The following is a 17,332-nucleotide window of genomic DNA, read 5'->3' on the forward strand; positions in this document are numbered from 1 at the left end:
GAGCCAATTATATATTTAATTTGTTAATATATAATATATTACGTAAAAAATTACAAAATTGAGTTTTAGTTAGCTGGAGAAAGTTTTTTTTTGAACTATAGAATTTTTTTTAAAAGAAAACCTAACAATAAACTAGAAAAAGAAAATTACAACAAATTAAAGTAACAACAAATTACAAGCAATGACAAGATTATGTAGCCAAGAAGTTGCCCTCCCTTTACAAGACCCTTCAAGACAACCAATGTTTGATTCCTTTCAAGTTCTCGATTTTATTTATTTATTATTAATTTGTTTATATATGATTTTGTTTTATCAAAAAATATGCAAAATTAGTGCGCACTTCGCTTGGCCAATGGTTGTTTCCGTTGGTTTTTTCTTTTTTCTTTCTAAGGATCTAGGTTGAATTCCTGATAGTCTTATTTTTAAGGGAAAATACCTTACCAGTATAATTATTTTTATCGTTTTGTTTATATTTAGATAACTTCTTTATTTTTGTATACATTTGACCATTTAACTTGTTATATGTGTTCACATATTGTCATTATCATCGGATATAACAAATGGCAATGATAATATGTGAGTAAATTAATAAGTTAAATGGTTAAATGTGTACAAAAAAAAGTTAGTAAAATGTGAACAAAACAAAAAGTTAATTACTCGGATAAGTCATTTTCTTCATTTTTAATAGCGGTTTTATTTATTATATTTGTTTATATTATTTTTTTCAAACATTATTTTTAAAATATCCATAATTTCATAAAATATTAATTAAATATTGATCAATTTTAAACTTTACTTTTTAATTAATAAATATGTTTTTGTTTTGTGAAATACTTTATATAGCCGCTTACAAATATTTTCTTTTGTTTTTAAGCATATATAACAATAAGTAAGGATGATCTTTTAATAAAAATTAAGAGAAAATATTACCTATCAAATAAAAAACAAACAAAAATCGATATTATGTAAATGTTTTAAAATTATTCAAACTTTTTGATACTTTTTAATTAGAAGTTTATGAACTATTAACTTTTTTAATACAACATTTTAAACTAATATTTAACTGAAGTATTTTAAAATGTTATGAAAAATATTAAATTGTCATACAAAATCTTTAAAACACTTTAAAAATGTTGTAAAAGAAAGTTTAGAAATAAATGTATGAAAGCTATAAAAAAACTGTATGAAAATGTAAAAAAAAAAGTTAAAAACCTATAAGATTTTTTTTAATATTTATAAAATATTTGATTTAAAAGCACTTGTATTAAAATTATATAAAAGTATAAAAAAGTTAAAAAAAAAATGATAATTAAGTTTAAAAAATTGTATTAGAAATACCTATAGGAAAAAATATCATAAAAATGTTGTAAGAAATTATAAAATATTTAAGAAATTTGTAAAAGAAAAAAAAATTGTTCACATTTAGGCAACTTTTTTTATACACATTTGACCATTTAACTTGTTAAATGTATTCACATATTATCATTGTCAGGTGACAATAGTAATATGTGAACACATTTAATAAGTTAAATAGTCAAATATGTAAAAAAAATGAAGTTACCTAACATGAACAAAACCAAAAGATAATTATCTTTGCAAATCATTTTCCCTATTTTTAATATATTTTCTTACTCCTTTCCATCTAATGCACCAAGGTTCAATTAGCATCCCCATTTTTAACATATTAATCAGTTTCTACTTTTTTCTTTTTCTTCTTCTCACTTTTTTTCTTATATCTCATCTTAACCCACCTTAATTTCTATTAATAAATTTCGCTCATACATATAAATATATATATATATATATATATATATATATATATATATATATATATATATATATATATATATTTCTATTAATGTAGGTCTACTTTTATTTTTCGCACATGGTTCTCAAAATGAACGGACTAACTCTATGACTTAAAGTGACAATTTTGTATATAATTAATAATTTCATATATATTTTCTATTATTATTGATTTTTATATTCATATGTAGACCTGACAATAGGCGGGTTTGGAGCGAATCGAACTTGATCCAAACCCTTTTAACAAATTTCAAAATCCGATCCAAACCCGCTTCGTAACCCGCACGGTTTTGAGTAATCAAACCCATACCCTTATCCACCGAATCAACAAATATCCAAACCCGCCCCGTAACCTGTAGGTTTTTTGAATAATTAAACACATTTTACTTAAATCATAAAATCACATTTATTAAATAAAACTAAGTTTTTATTTAGAAAACACATTATGTACTCGAGAACTTTCTATTGGAATTAAAATAATTATTTTAGTTTCTTCCGATTGGTTTTTGACCGTCGATTGCATTGATAGAAAATAGCAATTACAAACTTTCTTCCGGTTGATAAATGACCTTATTGATTTATAAATGAAATTGGTGATGACATGATGAAATATAAATGAAATGAAATCAAGACTCTTAGGAGAATACTGGAAGTCTAGAAGTTGAGTCCTCGAGTCCTATGTAAAAATCATTTAGTCTTTGGGCTTTTCTCTTTGAACTTCTGATTGGAATTTAATGTAAACTTTAGGCAATATAAAATATAAATTTATATTTCTAAATCTTATATGGGGCGGGTTATAAACGGAGCGGATCGGTGATGATCCATACCCGATCCTTTTAATAAAAGGTTAGCGAGTACGGGTCGTTAATGGGTAAATAGATCAAAAACTACGCTTTAAACCCATATAATTGTTAAGGGTATGGATCGGATCAGGGTCAAAACCCGCTTCATTGTCAGACCTATTCATATGTGAGTTAAGACGACATTTTGTCAAAGTTTGGCGGCAAATACAAGTTTTAGAGCTATAACGTGTCATGGCAGACCCATGACGTGTTTTTTAGAACATTGATAGAAACTAATAACCGAGCTTGCGTTTTACATGTTTTGATTACACCAATGACATTTTACAAAGTTATAATTTGAGGGGGGTCAAAGTAACATTTAAAAAAATAGAAGGTGTGAAAAATGCATTTTACGAAGTGGAGGGATAAAATCATAATACCACGGGACGAAGGATAAACACGAAAGTTTAGAAAACGGAAGGGTAAAAATGATATTTTATAAAGTTCAAGGCGAAGGGGGTGAAAATGATATTTACAAAAATAATGGGATGGAAAAGATGATTTTACAAAAAGAAGGTTGCAAGTGATGGATAATACAAATTAGAGGGATTAAAATTTGAAATTAACGCATTAATATACTTGTACATTATGCGTATGGACATGTAACTTTAGCTATAATGAATAATACTCACAAACCAAGAGTTAGGTATAATTGTAATTAATTGACAAAAACTTTAGAAAAATACTTAATTTTTTTTATAGAAAGTAAACAATATAAAAGTGTATTTATCTAATTATGTAGTTATAGAGTTAGGAAAATTGAACCAATTGATAACTAATTTTTTTTTTATTTTCGTGATTTTCTCCGACAAAGTGAATTATGAAAAATCAAAAAACATCTGGTCAATCTACTGTATTGCCTTATAAATCTTTGTATGAAACACTTTTTGACTTGATTCGGTACCGGAAACACCACTCCACCCACTCAGTATTGCATCTGTTCTTGAGTTTTTATTTAGATGGAGGGGAAAGGAAACTCAATTGGCCCGAAATTTCGACAGAATCCGAGACTAGAAAATCTTTTTTACAAAATTAGTATTGATGTCATCAAATTTTCAATCCCACACATCTTGACTTGGGCCCCCTGTATCACATGATTGTTTTAATGTAATTGAAATTTATATGAATACATATCGAAGCAATTAAAAGTGTAATCTAATACAAGTTCGGTTGGCACAAAGCACATATTTAGTAAGATACACGGGGGAGAGGGTGTCAAACCCTCTCTCCCTACTCGATCAAGGGCTAGCGCCTCTTTCGGAGTTAGAAACAGAATGAAAAAATGCCTAAAAATGGCTTATTTATGTAGAACTAACTAATTCGACTTATGAAATTATTTTTTACTTTATTTTTGGGAAAAATGTTTTCGATCTTTTACACTTTGTTATCGAGTTTTCTTAAGAAATAAAATGGAAGGAAAGAGGAAGAAATGGAAAGAAATGTTTGTTATTGAGTTTTTTTTAGGGGAAGGGAAAGAAATGAGAGGAAATGGTGTTTTTGAGTTTTCTTTAAGAAAGAGAGGAAAAGAAATATGTTTTTCGGTTTCATTTAAGGAAGCAAAGGAAAAGGAACAAAGGATTGACAAAAAACTTATTTTTCATCAAATATTTCCTTCTTATTTTGGGATGATTTGAAGGGAAAAGAGTAGAAGAAAAAAGAAGGAAAGGAAATTTATATTTCCTTTTTTTGTTCCTTCTCATTCGTCTTCTTTGCTTTCCTTAAAAAAAAAACTTGAGAAATAAGAATAACAGAAACAATTATATTATTTACAGAAGCTTTTGGTCTTTATATTATACTCTTTCCCAAACATTACAAAAATTCCTTACATAAACTTCTATTATCCTCTAAAATTATTTATGTGTGAAATTATGTATGAATTCTTATCAGGACCGTTCCAAACATATTTTATGTCTAGAGCGAAAAAAAAAATTAGGCTTTTAAAATACATAAATGTATCAAGTTTTTTATAATAACTCAATAATCGAAAGAAAATTACTTTGTACTCTCTTATAAATATATCAATTTCCATAAAAAAATCCAACCCCTTAAAAAAATGACCATGTACGGTTGTTCCTATCGTTCACCTTCTCGGACGGGTGTGATTTCCATACATATAAAACAAATAGATTTGTAAGAAGGTAATTACACGATCATGTATACAACTATCCAAGCTTAAATCTCACCTTAACACTTCTTTTTTCACCCAAGTATTACAACACTACGTACGTGACCTTATATATAAAATAATTATTAAACGACATATATCATATATGACCTGTAGGCAAGGGTACATGTATGGACACCCACGGAAACGTGGGTAAGCCAAACATAGGACCACATATAATTTTTTGATATTTTTTTTTTCCTGTCATTAAAAAAAAGGATATATGTTATGCATTAATTGCTTGCTACTTGTTAGGTTCCAATTTGTTTGGAAACATATGTGCATCATATACTCCCCTATGTTTTATGGCTTATTGATGTGACGAACATTTAATTCTGGGCACAATATATTATGATATGTGGACCTTTCTTTTGGGATTCGGTTCTAGTAATGTATATATGGATTGTATTTTATTAATAATTTAATATGAGCTCACAATAGTTTATATACAATACTCGACACCAAACAACCCATCAAAACTGAAACATGAACAACTGTTGATAAGGACTCGAAGTTGTTATATATTTTTAGGATAATGTATACAAATTTAATTATAGTGTACAATGATGTTAGAAAATGAGTTAATGAATATCAATATGAAGTTGGAATTGTGTATAAATAATTTCAAAATCTGTAATTTCAAACATATTGTCTTTGGTTATACAAAATCAGATTAATGATAATGTAAGAAATCAATATCACAAATTCATGCAATCGGAGATACAAAATATATAATCATATATTACCTATGTGGCACTCTTATATATTTTCCTAAGGAAAAATGTATTTTCTACAAAACTACAATTGTGTATGTATAAATATTTTACAGTTCATTTTTGTTGGTCTCTGAGAAAAAACTAAAAAATGATAGGTCTGTTACAATGGATACCGTTACCGATAAAACTAGAAATATATTTCAAATTAATGATTTATTCAGCTATAGCCAAAGACCTCCTACGTGCTTATTACTTATGTGGTTGATCTATGGCTAGGAGGAAGATGTCCATCGAGTTTGACAAAATTTGTTGTCTCCGCTCCTCTTATGTATTTCTTAAAACTTGAAAAGGAATACGACCTATTTGTAACGTCTGCAGATTCATACTAGTCAATTTAGAAACAATAAGTATCAAAAATGACTTTTTAATAGAAGAATATTTATAATAAATAATCTTAACCAAGTTATATTATATGTCACAAGGGTTCCGTACATATAAATAACGCCGAAATCCGAGTTTTAACGAAGATGTTATGACTCATCGAAGTTTTACGGCAAAACGGGCACGACACCAAAAATCGTAAAAAGTGAATTTACGATAAAATACTTTCTAGCTTTAGCGATCTAAACAAAAGTCGTAGTATATGTTAAATTGAGAGCGTGAATAAAAAGAACATCCAAATCTGTCTTCATATGAGGAAGTTACGTTTTTTTCTAAGATTTAGCATAACAGTGCACAACCCGGAAATTCGAATTTTAGATCGGTCGATTTTTAGCCAAAATAATCTAAATGAGAAATGAAGATATTGTTAATAGGAGTTAAACGATAAAAAGACAGTCGAAAACGGAGCTCGTACGCGAAAAATATGGACGAAGCTTAGTCTGTACTCTTCAAGCGTGGCGAATTCGATGCAGATTTGTAAATATGAGATAGAATAAGAATTGGCCAACGAGGTCTAAATGAAAGTTATAGTACTTGTAAATACCAACGCATCGATGTAAACAACGTAGAAAACAGAGCTCGTACGCGGAAGATACAGACGAAGCTTAGAGATTACTCTACGATAAAACCCCTATAAATAAAGGGTAAATCATTCATATTTCTCACACCTTTCACCATCTCTTTCTCTCTCTAATTTCTGTCTCTAACCCTCCTAACCCCCAATAAGCCTATGTAAACCTCTAACACCCGAAGGACGCCACGAGGCTCCCGGAGTCCCGAGAAAAATGGTCTTTCGGTTCGAAAACGCTGCTCCAAGCGAAGCCCGGTTTTTGAGAAAATCCACTGTAAGTGAGCTACGCTTACGCTATTTTTAATATATCTTTTAATTAATTATAGTAACGTTATTAGGACCTTATGTTAATTATATTATGGGTTAGATAAGTGTTGTTGTAATATCTTTTTAACCACTCGTGGTACGGGGAATCTGGTTTGGAGGGCCGCTTGGGTTGCTGGATTTAGAAGTGCTATATGCCAAAATGATCATGCCCTCTGGTGTTTCATGTCCGGCTTCTATCTATACATAGTGGGCGAAGAGTATTGTTTAACGCTTATATAATAGTAGTAATAGCTAGACTACTAATTAGTCTCGGTAAAACGTTAGACTAAACTCTAGTGGTAATGGTACTAGGTTTTGTCGAAGGAAATTGTTTTAAAGTAAACGAAGTGTTGTCCGAGAACCGCGTCACCACCTTATCAGGTGAGTGCATAGTTTCTTTCATATTACACATAGATACGGAGTGTTTTATATAAATTACGTGATATGTGTGCATATTATCTGAATACTTGTTGTCTATGCTGGATGAACGATTTTATACATGCTTTAAATGAAGTAAACTATATATGTATTTTATATCTACAAAATATGTTGGGTAAAACATTGGTAGATGAAATATGAGTTAGATGATGAGATAAGAGGTGATATAGACCATGAGATAAGGGTGAGATGTGAACAATGAGAGAAGCCTTTTACCCAAATGATGGACCCGTCATCTAGCAGAGTATGGATGACAACCACAAACTACTCTAGACAGTCCAGTGGAACACTAGCAGGATCACAACATGTAGGTGTTGTGATCGACGTGTTCACCCGGTGTACTCTATACCTTGACGATTATGCAGACTTAGTTCCTAAACCTTGGCGATCATGCAGACTTGATGCCTAAACCCTGGTGACTATGCAGACTTAGTGCCTAAACCCTGGAAACTATGCGGACTTAGTGTCTGTTGTATAAACCCTGGCGATTATGTAGACTTAGTGCCTAAACGCGGTGACGATGGAATTCGTTCCAATTCCTTAGGATAATCCTTAGGAATAAATTAATGAGGAATAACTGATTTTTAGGGTAGATCCTTAAGAGTAAAGAAGATAATGGGGATGGGTAATTGGGTTGATTAATTGTTTGAAGATTAAAAATAATAATTATATTATTTTGAGTTGAAAACCCTATGTACTCACCAAGTTTCCCAACCTGACCCACTCAGTTTATTTATATAACAGGTGTTGATATGAAGTCACATTACACTGAGAGATTAAGGAGATATAAATCACTAGTGATAATGAATGTAGCGCTGAGGCCATATTACATAGCTCCAACATGGTGTCGTGTGAGTGTCACGATGATGAGTCTCTTTCCATGATTATCGTGGACTTATTCAATGCCTTTAAACTTATCAACAGATCCACATTACTTCATGAGGTCATGTTGAGGTGTCCTTATATCTCCTTGTGGGTAGAGTTCATATATGGTCAAACAACAAAGGTTATATCTAAGAGACACTCATATTTGGTCTACTATCGGGGTTCAACAAAGAGATCCCTTGGGACCACTTCTCTTTGCCCTTGTGTTGCTCTCGCTTTTGCATAATATTAGAGAAAATTGAGAGCTTCTTCTCCATGCATGATACATTGATGAGGCACACTTATTGGAGATTCGGAGGAGGTGGCCAAAGCGTTGGACATCGTTAAGGTGATTGGCCCAAAATTAGGCCTTCAGTGAATATCCAGAAAATCAAGCTCTTTTGGTCCTCGTGCGAAGGTAGGAAGCTGCATGAGGGGCTATTCCTAATTGGCATCGGGAGGCCGCCATTGGAAGTGAAACCTCTTGGGTGAGTTGTTAGTAGAGAAAGTCAGATTTACCATTAGTAGGCCTCATTCACAATGTTGATCTATAAGGGGAGTTTAGGGAAGTGACATATAAAATGACCGCCATTAGGTATCCACTCTTATCCACCACTCTCTTGACTAGTGGAGGGTCGTTAGCCGAACGGGTTTGATGGATACTTAAATCTCTTTAATAAGTATAATGGAATATATAAAGTAAATAAATGTTTTTTATACAATTCCCAATCTTAGTTACTTTAAGAAAATGTGAATTTGATGCTAATCCATCAAATTGCACATTGCACTTTATAAAAGTCGTTAGTGGAGTGTGTGTGGTTAACCGATACACTAATATGGACTAATAAAGGGTGGCAATGGGAAGCTCGTAAATTATCATTGATTAATTGAGCGTGTGTGGTTAACCGACACATTAATTAGATGATAAATAACATCGAGAGTACCAAGCTAATTTGTATGGTTATTCACACATTGTTTGTGATCCTTGGTATCCCAATCACAAATGGTAAGTGAATAATCAAGATTAGATATGCCATTAAATAGTTCAATGAATCTTCAAAGATCTAGGAACTTCATTTAAAACTTAATTCACTTAAAATTTCGTTTTCGTGGTGGTGAAACTGGTAAATCGTCATTTACCTACATTTAAATAATTTGCAATTAGATTAAGGCATCCCTCTTATAAATTGTGAATTATTTAGTTGGATCCTAGTCTTAATTTTTCATTTGGGTGTTATATTAAGGATTTTCTTATCTAATCAAATCTTATTCTTTTTCTTTTTCAGATGTCAACTTCAAACAATGCTTCTGGCTCCTCCAACGACAACTCCAACCACTTCTCGCTCTTGAGCATCTGCTCGAAGGTCACCTTTGATGGTTCTAACTTTAATGATTGGATAGTAACATCAGAATGACCTTGAGGTTTGAGGACAAGGAATATGTTGAAACTAAATCTACCCCCGAAGAAATTGTTGAATATAGGAGACACTGCAACGATGCTACCAAGGTCTCATGCATCATGGTGGCTACTATGACTTCCGAGCTGCAAAGGTTCTATGAGGACTATTGAACTTATGATATGTGCAAGGACTTGATGGAGAAGTACCATCAACGAGCCCGTCAAGAAAGGTATGGAATAGTCAAGTCACTTATAACAAGCAAGATGAAGGATGGAGAGTCTGTCACGACCCACTTGCAACGTATGCAACGTTATGTGGATCGTCTGTTAAAGCTTAATGTTAACTTTGACGAGGAATTGGCTATTGACATAGTATTGCACTCATTTCCTATCTGTTATGATTAGTTTGTTATGACTTATCATTTGTGGAGCGGTGCTTGACTTGCAGGAAAGTCAAGGCCGAGCACCAATGACCTCATGGCAAGATGCAACCATTGGAGATTCCTTTATGGAAATGGGAAGACATCATCATGGATTTTATCACAAAGCTTCCGAGGATTGTGCGCGGAGTGGATTTTATCTTGGATCCTCGTGGATCTATTGACCAAGAGTGCACATTTCATCCCGATCCAGGAGAGTATCTCTGCAGAGAAGTTAGACGAGATTTATTTTCGGGAGGTGGTGGCACGTCATGGGGTTCCCATGGGGTGCCGGTATTAGTGGTTTCAGACCGGGATGTTCACTTTACTTCCAGATTTTGGAAAGCGGTTTCATGACGAGATGGGCACTCATCTCGATTTCAGTACGACATTTCATCCGTAGACTGATGGTTAGAGTGAGTGGACTATTCAGACTCTTGAGGACATGTTGCGAGCGTGCGTGTTGGATTTCGGTGGGAGTTGTGGTACGTTTCCTCCGTTGGCGGAATTTTCATATAACAACAGTTATCATGTCAACATCGATCGACCTCCTTTTGAGATGCTCTACGGGAGGAAATGTAGGACCTGATTTTTTGGTACGTGTTCGGTCAGCGAGTTAAGGGAGTACCAAGGTAGTGCTCAAGATCACTGAGTTGATTCAGCAGGTTCGGAGCAGGCTTCAGACAACTGAAAGTCGGCAGAAGAGCTATGCCGATAAGCGCCGGTCAGACTTGGCATTCCAGGTGGGAGATATGGTTCCCCTACACGTGTCACCTTGGAAAGATGTCATCCGGTTCAGGAAGCAGGGCAAGTTAGTCCCCATGTATATTTGTCCCTTCAGGGTTTTGGCTCGGGTGGGCCGGGTAGCTTATCGTCTTGATCTTCCATCCGAGCACAGTCAGATTCACAACACTTTTGATGTCTCTCAGCTACGGAAGTATTTAGTGGATGATTCCACATTTGTACCTTTGGAGGATATTCAGGTGGATGACCGCCTGAATTACATTGTGAGACCGATGACAATTTCATATCGAAAGACAAAAACCTTGAGGAACAAGGTTGTGGAGCTAGTAAAGGTGCAGTGGTTGCACCACAAGGGGTCTGAGTGGACGTGGGAGCCTAAGGAAGATATGAGGGAGCATTATCTCGAGTTGTTTGAGATGGAGGACTTCGAGAATGAAGTCTGATCCAAGTGGGGGAGAATTGTAACGCTCGATTCCTAAGGTATTTATTTTAAATTTTTGGTTACTTAAATATTTTGTTTGAGCTTTGAAGTCTTTTTTTTGGAAGTCTTTGGGCTTTATATTTCATTTTGGGCTTAGGGGGTTTCGTACGCTGGGCATACCACCCTACGTACGGTGGGCGTACTAATGAAGGTTGGACGCGAGTGCCATGCACGTATGCGCAACATAAAAAGGAGTACGCGCATCGTACATGTCCAGACCCAAAACCACAAATTTTAGGGTTTGAGCAATATTTAAAGAACATTATGCCTTAAGGACCTCCTTTATCAGCGTCCTTCTTGTCCTTTATCAGCCTCCACAAAACCCTAACTCCATTGTTGTGTGTTCTTGAGCTTGGAAGGTCCCTTGAGTGTATTTTTGGTGATTTTATTGCATTTTCAATGAAGAAGTTTAGAGCAAGGTGGCGGTTCACGGAAAAGCTTATAGATCTGATTTGTTTGCTTCATTTCAAGCTTGTGCAAGGTACAAAGTCTTGAACTTGATACTTCATATCCCAGATCTCGTTTGGTTGAGTTTTGGACCCTTTTGGTCCCATTAATGAGACCTGGTTAGTCCATGCTGTTTCTGAAGCTTAGAGTTCCCACTCTTGGTAATATTTGGGTAATAGGGTCATAAAGTTGCCATATTTGAGGCTTTATATTATCCATACGTCAGTATTGGTCATTTTTATGGAATTTGATTGTCATATTTCATTTTTGGGTTCATTTGGGGGCATGCAAGCTGCCAAGTTGTCGACTTTATGGTTTAAGACACTTCATACGACTCAGATCTGTGATTGGAACCCTAGGTATTAAGTGATTTAAGGGATTATGACTTAATGAGTAAGTATGCTAGGCATACAAGCTCGTACACGTAGCGTACAAGCCATGCAACATGTACGCTTAGCATATAGTTGAATACACCCTGTGTACTCATTGGATTTGGGCTTTGCATCATTTAGGCCTCGGATTGGTCCACATTCATGGACTTTGTGTATTGGGCCTTAATGGACCATTTGTAATTGAACATTTAGGATAGGGAAGCATTATTGGGCCTTAGGCTAAGGCACATGCGAAGGGATTGGGCCCAATTGGAAATCGGGCCATATGTCGTGCCATGATGGATTGTTTAACTTTTGGGCCTTTGGATTGTGAATTAGGTTTTCAATCTTGGACCAAGTTATGTTAGGGGTAAAATAGTTTTTTTACCCCAAGTAGGTATTTTTGGTTAATGATGTATATCCCAATGGGAACTAGCTTTTATTTGGTAATTGATAGCTTGGGGAGCTGTAGGACCAGCAGTCAGGGATCATTCGTTTCATTCAACTTTTCAAGATAAGTTTTCATCATCGGGTTTAGTGGGTCTATGGCGCCAAGGCCGACCTTTGTTGATTATGTTGATATACTCGTTGTCTGTGTGATACTTGTATGTGCTTGTATTGTATGCTTATTGGGCAGGGCCCATATTACGAGTGTGGGCGGGGGTCGTATCTCATTAAGTGGGGCCAGTTATGCAAGTGTGGGTGGGGTCCGTATCTCAATGGACGGTGCCCGTTACGCGAGTGTGGGCGGGGCCTGTATCTCTTTGGGCATGGAGTATTATTTGATATGTTGGCATGTGGTATCTTGGGGAACTCACTAAGCTTTGTGTTTACGGTTTCAGTTTATGTTTCAGGTACTTCCGATTCCAAGGGGAAGAGCTCGAGCTAACTGTATCATACAGACCATGGGGATTCTGCATCTAATATTTACTCTGATTTTGATACATTGATTTTGTTGAGATGTATGGATGATATTTGAAAATACTATTTTATCTATTATAAGAACGAAATTTTTAGGACCATATTTTTGGATGTTTCAATAACGATGAGTAGACACAAACTCGTGGATGTTCGTCTTGAGCATGCTTGAAAACCGGGTCATCTAGGCTATCTCAAAAGCAACAAACTTAAGACAAAATAGTGCTCTCTCAGTAAACATCGTACTGATCTTTGTCACCAACTCAGTCCCCTACCTTAAGTCCAGATACTTCTGGGCCAACCTTTCATTCTCAACTAATGGAACATATCTTGTGTGAAACATCTTAGAGATCTGCTCCCATGAAACAACATCACTCTGCTCTGGAGTGTAGGAGCTAATAACCACCCCCACCAATCCTTTGCCCCCATCCGGAGAAGGTTTAGGGCACACTTGATCTTCTGTACAGCTGGGCAGGAGCAAGTAAAGAACATACCTCAACATTGGACAATCACCTCATTACAATGATCGGATCCTGAACCCCATCAAACATCAGGGACTTTGTATTGTTAAAGTACCGGTACTGGAAGGCTCTCTCTCCACGAACCCTAGCGGCCGAAACGACAGTGGTAGCTGTAGAAACAATAGCCCCAAAAAGTGCAGCATAACGATCATGAAAGTACTCAATCATGGCAGTCTTGATAGACCCGAACAACTTCGGTATCTTCCCACCAGATGACAGTGACAACCTTAGTAGATATCAATGCCCTAATATCGTCCTCAGTCAACCATGGCTCATCCAGGCCACTCGCTTAAGCTCCCGATCCGTATCCCCTCGTGAACACCATACTGAAAACAAACCAAAAAATATCAGATAAAGCGCATTTCATACCATATTTGCTATTCTAAATAACGAAACCTTAGGGGTTGTGACTTTCCTGTTGTACGTACTGGTCATATGTTTCCATTAGTACGGACCCATACTACCTTTCACAAAAACCCTAACACCACACACTAGAATACGCATACATCCTATTATCACTCCTAGAGAAAGGCTAGACATTTCTCAACTGGTCGGCTGTTTACATATAACTTCCATTGAGCTTCCAACACTTGCTAAAAAGTGCTTCATGAGTACTACATACTCCCTAGGATTTCCTAGGATCCACACCTCACCTTACCAGCAACTGCCAAACGACCCCCATTGGTGCCAGTTAACTACTGTATGAATACAATCACATGCAACATAACTTAAATATTTTTTTCATTAAAAGATTCAACTCTACAATGGTTGGACCCAAAAAAGAGTTGCACCATAGGATCAAATCATTCACTTTAAAATTATTTAACCCATGTAACATGTGACTTAACGTATTCAGTTAATAATTAATTCAAACCCAAAAGAGTCCTACAACAATAAGCAAGAAAACTCTGTAGGAAATAAGGTATCATACAACAGGCAATCCTATCATGCAATGCCTAAAGATCCCTATCCAAAAAATAACATTCCGTTCTACCGTATCATAACAAATAATATTGTGGGTAACTTGAGGCATACTTTCTTGCTCCGGTTGATCGTACACATCACATCCTTCCTTGGTTGTTTTTGAAACAATTTTGAAAACCATTTAAAAACTTTTGCAGTTCCTTAGTTTGAGTCTGGATTCACATGAATGATCATCCAATTCTCTCAAACCAAGGCTCCGATATCAACTTGTAACACCCTAAAAATCAAACAAATTTAAATGTAACACCCTGTTTTGAAAATATACGTTTATGGGTTTCAGATGCCAAGGCTAGGGGCATTTCGCTCTTTTATGGGTTTTGAGTTTTATTCAAAAGGTTCCGGGCCGGGGTGTGTCGCTAGAAGCATAGGGCTTCTCGCCACCTTTTTGTGGATATAAAGTTCGTCGGAAACAGACTTGGAATGCAGGAGTCATGACACTTTGAAGTTATTGACAGAAATGGCCCCTAATGGAAATAAATGACTAGAAAAACCATGCATGCAAGGTGGTAATCGTGCGAGTATGCCCAACGTAAGGCTGGGGTGCGGTCAGCGTATAAGGGTACAAGGAGTGCGGGTACTTAAGGCGTACGCCCAGTGTCTAGGAACCCTAATTTTAGGACCAAGCCACTATATAAAGAACATAACACCCAGGTTATCAGCCTACATCTCATCTTCATACAGCCACCACGAAACCCTGAATCTCTCTTGAGTGTTCTTGAAACCTTGGGAGTCATTAGAGAGCATTTTTTGTGTTGTAAAGCCATTTCCAAGCAAGTGAAGAGATTAGCAAGGTTGTGGATCAAAGGGGAAGTAGTAGACCCAAGATTGTGGTTCCATTTCAGACCATTTTGAGGTATAAAGTCTGAAACTTTCCTTAAGTATGCTTAAGTCTAGGTTTATGGAGCTTTGGACCTTTTTGGGTCCAAAGGATGGACCTTTATGATGCAACTTCGTCTTTAAGCTTAGGGTTGCTACTCTCAGAGTTAAAAGTGTCCCATAAGCAGTAAAGTCTCAATCTTGATGGTCCTAATGAGCTCATGCATGAGATTTAGCCCTTGTTATGGAAGTTTGTTGTCACCTTTTGAGTTTGGGCTTAATTGGTGGGTTGCAAGCCACCAAGTTAGCAACTTTATGGATTAAGATGTGGAAAAGGACCTGGGTCTGAGTTTGTAGCCTTTGAAGTTGTGTATTAAGCACTTAATGGAAAAGTGGCTTAACAGGGTTGTACGTTGGGCGTACAATGGGGTACGCACGGTGTACAAGCCATCAGCGAGTACGTCTAGCGTACATAGGAGTACGTCCCGCGTACTCTGCCAGTTTGGGCTTTGTGTTTTTGGGCCTCAGCTTGGGCTGTGTTTTGGGCTTTGGGCCTCTAGGCCATAGTGGGTCAGTAGGAGTCAGTTGATATGGGCCAAAAAAATATGTTATGGGCTTAAGGTAAGGCCCATAAAAGGGATTGGGCCCAATATAGAAAACTAGGCCATTAGTGGGCCACTAATGGGCTTGAGAAGCTGTGACAACCATCAAATTCTGGTCAAGTCAAAGTCAGATAAAGTCAACAAGTCAAACCGGTCAACTCAGTTAACCCTTGTATACTAGGGTTTACGTTATGTAATTACTAAACAACTCGCTATATTAATGAGAAAACATCAATTGGAAAATCCGTATGTTTGAATTTCCATAGTCGTGAATATGCTAAACATCGAACCAAAGCGATAAAACACTATTGCACACTCATCGGGAGTGTGTAGGACCTTAAAACATGGCTTAACAGGGTTGACGGACCTTGCATTGCGAAGCCAAACACTCAAAAAGGTTACAAAAGAAATCTCTCCTAAATCTCTCTAAGTATGTGAAATCTCTCTTTGTATGAGAAATCTCTCCAAGTATGTGAAATCTCTCCCAAATCTCTCTCCGTATAAGAAATCTCTGCAAGAATGTGGAATCTCTCCCAAATCTCTCTCCGTATGAGAAATCTCTCCAAGTATGTCAAATCTCTCCCAAATCTCTCACAAAACCTCTTTTGGCCTTTTCGTAATCAATTAGGGCATCCCGACACTTGACTTGGTGAAAAACCACTCGATACGGGAAGAATTCTTGGAAATTAGCCTCTTAGGGCCGAAGCCTCTCTATAGGGGCGAACCCCTTCTTGGAACCGAGGCTACATAGACCAAGTCTGAGGTCCTTGACTAGCCGCAGCCAGCGAGCCAAGGCAAGGTAGTCGTAGCCAGCGAGCTGCAGCCACCCACCGCAGCAGCCTCGCCTTCGGTTCCGTGCTGATGAAGCCACCGCGGTAGCTGCTCGGACTGCATCGGAACTCACCTTCGGGCCGCAGTCATGCGACCAAGCCACTTAAAATTTAGGCTGCTGATGACCGAGCCTTAGCACCTCCGGTGCTGAACTTCGGATTTCAACACTTTCTACCTGGTTTTCAACATTTTTAACATTTTAAGCCCGTTTTTAATTATTTTAACGTGGGATATTCTCTAAAAATCATATTCTAACATATAAGACGCTAAATATTCATAATTTAAACATATTTTTATGGAAATATATATTTAAGAATAAAATCTATTAAGTGAGATCTTAAGGTGGAGTGTGGATCTTGCTATAATATTTGACACAAACATCCACCCATGCCCATTCCTTTCACCAACTATTTTACTCCCCACCACTCCTAGTCACCTCATGGTACTTTCCTACTCTTTTCCCCAGCAAATCCATATCCAAATAGTTAGGAAAATCTCCTCTCACTCTTCATTTCTCTCATTTCCACCTAAGGAACAAACACCTTTTCTCTCAAACTTTCTCCCTCAAATTCGAGATTCAAGGCTGATCATCAAGTTTTCTTACACTCTTGGTAAGTATAATTCATTCCCCTTATGTTAATTACACTTCCC

The sequence above is a fragment of the Lactuca saligna genome, chromosome 8, assembly GCF_052625555.1.
Source record: "Lactuca saligna cultivar CGN05327 chromosome 8, ASM5262555v1, whole genome shotgun sequence".
NCBI lineage: Eukaryota > Viridiplantae > Streptophyta > Magnoliopsida > Asterales > Asteraceae > Lactuca > Lactuca saligna.